This window comes from Lichenostomus cassidix, unplaced genomic scaffold (assembly GCF_008360975.1).
Source record: "Lichenostomus cassidix isolate B80296 unplaced genomic scaffold, HeHo_3.0 HiC_scaffold_471, whole genome shotgun sequence".
In the NCBI taxonomy this organism is placed as follows: domain Eukaryota; kingdom Metazoa; phylum Chordata; class Aves; order Passeriformes; family Meliphagidae; genus Lichenostomus; species Lichenostomus cassidix.
The window spans coordinates 24,817-28,633 of NW_028147756.1; the positions used below are offsets into that span (position 1 = coordinate 24,817).

At 44.0% G+C, this 3,817-nt stretch overlaps 1 long non-coding RNA gene across 3 annotated transcripts; it reads right to left on the reverse strand.

Annotated features, from left to right (window-relative positions):
- Positions 1-379: 379 nt before the first annotated feature.
- Positions 380-3,443, reverse strand: LOC146420899 (uncharacterized). Of its 3 annotated transcripts, XR_014848895.1 has the most exons (4): positions 3,239-3,443; positions 2,919-3,056; positions 2,405-2,568; positions 380-774 (listed from the first exon to the last, which is right to left on the reverse strand). It is a non-coding gene; the product is annotated as an uncharacterized LOC146420899 (long non-coding RNA). The 3 variants fall into 3 exon arrangements; XR_014848896.1 differs by lacking the exons at positions 2,919-3,056; positions 3,239-3,443 and adding an exon at positions 2,849-2,908; XR_014848897.1 differs by lacking the exons at positions 2,919-3,056; positions 3,239-3,443 and adding an exon at positions 2,643-2,686.
- Between the last annotated feature and the right edge of the window lie 374 nt (positions 3,444-3,817).

The window sequence follows — 3,817 nt, forward strand, 5'->3', positions numbered from 1 at the left end:
GTAAATGGAAATGGAGGAGATAGAGAAGGAAATTCATTTTCCTGGGTCCTTCCAAACTCATTCTCAAGCAGTTGTTAGAAATGTGAGCTCAGCCAGTTGCCTCTCCAGAAAGAATGAGATAAAATACAATAAAATGGCTTAGCTGAGTTTTAAAACCCTGATATCCCTATTGATTTTCCATGGAAAGCAGACAGTGATGAATAGTAACAGCCCAGTGCCCTCAGGTCAGTTTTCCTATGCTGAGATGCAGGAAGTATCCAAACAAGTCCAGTTTCATTAGAAATTGTCCTCTGGAGCACAAGTCACCCTGTCCATCATGGTCACTCAGATCAGCTCCCTGCCCCATTATCCTCCTCCAAGTATGGAGTTGACACAAATATGGAGTTTTAAACAATTCTGTTTAAAAATCTTGGACATGACCCAGGAGATACTGTGAAAAACCATTAGCAAACCAAGGTTTGGGTGAGCCTTGCAAGCTCTGCTTTTTAAAAATGACCTTGAGATCCACTCCTCATCTCACACAGGTCTTTGTAAAACATTCCTGGGACAGCCTGATGGGGAGAAATGAAGGGCATTGGGTGGAAGAATGGCTGGTGGGAAACATGAGAACATCCCTGCCCCAGAGCTCTTGATCCATGACACCCTCAGAGCTTCAGCAGATCTTCCAGAACCACATTCCATGGCCTCACCTGGTTTCTGGAGGCCTCCTGGACCCTGCTGGTGGCTGGGAGGGCAGATTGCTGATGTGAGACTTATTCCTGCAGTTTCTTACATCTGCAATGAGAGACACAGACAATTCTGGCTCCAAATACTCCTCCTCAAACCAAGTATGGTACTATTTGGGAAGGTAAAAACTGTATCTCCTCATGGCCTCAAGTCTTCCCCAGGGATGAAGCTGTTTTTATCTATAAAAGTGCATTCTAACATGCCTTTGAAGAAGTCCTCTCCTGACTTGCTTCATCCACTGGCAACAGAATCCATCCCTATCCGCCCAGGACAGAAAGAAAACATAAAAAAACTCTCCTTATTTTCTTTCCCCCCTCGCACATTTTCAATTAAAATAGATTTATGCAAGCTATACTGAATGTGCCACAAATCTCTGTGCATGGTTAAAGTTGATTAATTGGGGTCGGAAGTGAAAATTGAAAAATGGCAGCAGCTCTCAAAACACAAATAACTAACCAAAACACAAATAACCTCTCTCGGGCCTTGCGGATGATGGAGCACAAGCAGAGGTGCTGGAGTTGGTTCTGCCTGGAGGAGAAACGTCTCCTCCACCTTGGGTTAAACCCTCAAGAGCAAAGCTGGGGTTTGGGGGGAGGAGGCTGGCCTCAAAATAATGTGTGTATAATCCTCAAGATAATCAATTTCTTACAGATGTTTTGTAAACTTTCGTGTTCGAGAGCGCAAGCCATAGTACTTTCTAAATCCCTAGGGGTTGTACTTGATATCCATTTGTTATTTCCTAATGCTATTCAATCTTTTTTTCTTCTCTCCTTATTTTATTTTTTTTTTGAAGCTTGCAGCAATGAGCCTGAGCCTTAGGTCGGCAGTTGCTTCTGCCAGTGAACTTTGTGTGTTTTCCTATTCCTTTTCTCACACCCCCCCCCGATAAAAGCATTATCAGGGAAATTCAAAAGCAAGCAGAAAACTGGCATAGCTAATTTAGGCTAATTAGTATGGCAGAAGCTGAGTCTTCTACTTCAGAGGTTCCCATGCCCTCCCATGTCTCCACCTGATCGCCTTGTCCAGCAGCAAACCCAGGAGGCAGCTCCAATTATATCATAACCTCTTCAAACACCAAGCCACTCAAGCTAATTTTATCCTATTAAACAGACTGAAGGATTCAGAAGAAAGGTTCTCCCCCAAAAGCTTCAATTACCAGTGTCCCTGATTACCATCTTTACAATCCTATATGCTACAGTTAAATACTTTTTTGCTTAGTGTTGCTTTCTTGATTTAGATGAAAAGCGAGTATTAAGAGCATGTCTTTTCAACTCAAGCAAGTGACATTCATAAGGAAAAAAAGGGGGAAAAAAGGAGCCTCTCTTGTTATTAGCGTGTTTAATCAAAGTCAAGTTTAGAACCATTCAAAGACAATGTAATTGGGGAAATGTAAACATCCCCTCGCATCCGGTGGCATTTAAAGCAGCCACAGGTAACTGCCAGGAGCAGCAGCCGTGGCCAAAAGCATCAGGGCTAGAAGAAAAAAATATATTTATATAAAGAAAACATCAGGATCTCCTGAGGAAAGGAAACATTGAATGGTGTTGGGTTTAAATCCGATGTCACTAATCAGCAATAAAGACAGAAAACACCCCCGAGGTGCTGGGCTGGTCCATCCCTGCTTGCCCCAGCACGGGGTGGCCCTGAGCACACAGCACTGCTGGCTGAACACACCCACCTGGCTCACAGATGTGTCCCAAGCCTGATGGTGGCTCAAATCTTCACTCCCCATCCCTTGATTGCTCTTCTCTGTGGCCAGGAGCTCATTGGAGAGCAGCTCCCCATTTTCCTGGTCAGTGCGTCCTCCCAGGGGGCTGCAGCCTTGGCTGGTGGCTCCAGGTGCTGCAAAAATTCAAATAACCCAGGCTATTATTTTTAACAACAGAGGGGGAAATGGAAAAAAAAATATATTTCACCTGAGCAACCAATTAACATTCATTAACACTGAACCTAGGAGAAGTCCAGGTGATGGCAGTACTGTTAGGACAGCATTTATATGGAAACAACAACACCAGGTGATATTTGTCACCTGGGAAATTCAGTGGCACAAATCATAACAAAAACACATTCTGTTTTTTTTTTTTTTAGAAAGGAACCTTCTAAAAAGGAACCTTCTATTCACCTTCCCCAAGTAGACCAATTTTGCTTATTCCTCTTCTGCCACTGACAGTAATTGTTTTAAGCACACTTACAACTTAATATCCTTGGGGGTTTTTGGGTCATCCCATCTTGTTAACTCCCAGTCCATCACAGCTGGAGGTATTTGGGGGTTGGATTTCACTTCTGACCTACTCCTCCTCGCAGTTGAAAATGAGCATTTTTCTTTGCCTCTAGAAACAAACACACAAACAAACAATTTTTGTCATTTAACAGAAATTGAATGAGTTTCACCCAGTTGCCCGCACTTTGGGTGACGGGGAGGTGCCATTGTCTGCAGACAATGATTCTCATGCAAATGAAACAACAGCTAAACAAGAATCCTCCCTATCTCTGTTTGGGCCAATTTTCTTACCGTTCCAGCAGAGCTTAATCTGTTGGCAGAAGTGTTTAGGTCCATTAACAGCTAAAGTCACAGAGTCCACAACTCACCCTGCTGACAGTAAACACGGAATTTGAGGAATGGCCTTTCAACAATGCCTAAGCCACAAACCATTTTGTCATCAAATGCTGGGGAAGGCACATAGGCTGATGATTTTCTTCCTTGGGTTACAGCCTCCCCCGAGTGCCCAGCACCCTCCAGGCTTGAGTTACAGCTGTTTTATTTGCCTTTCCAGCCCTACAGCTGTGGGCAGGGCTTCATATTATTTATTTGTGTGGAATGCCTCGGAGGCCACCCTGTGCTCACCTCTGCCCAAACACAGGACAACACCACTCGGTGTCCTGCAGGGCAGATTCCTGGAGTTAATTTTGTTTGGGGAACACTGTGCCCAGGTCCTTCCCTGACAATCCCCGTTGCAGAGGGATGGGAACTTTGAGATCCCTTCCAACCCAAACCATTCTGTTACTCTGTTCCTGTGGAAAAGACAAAACTCACCCTGGTGGAGAGGAATAAACATTCATTTCCAAGCAATGAATTGATAAATAAAATCCA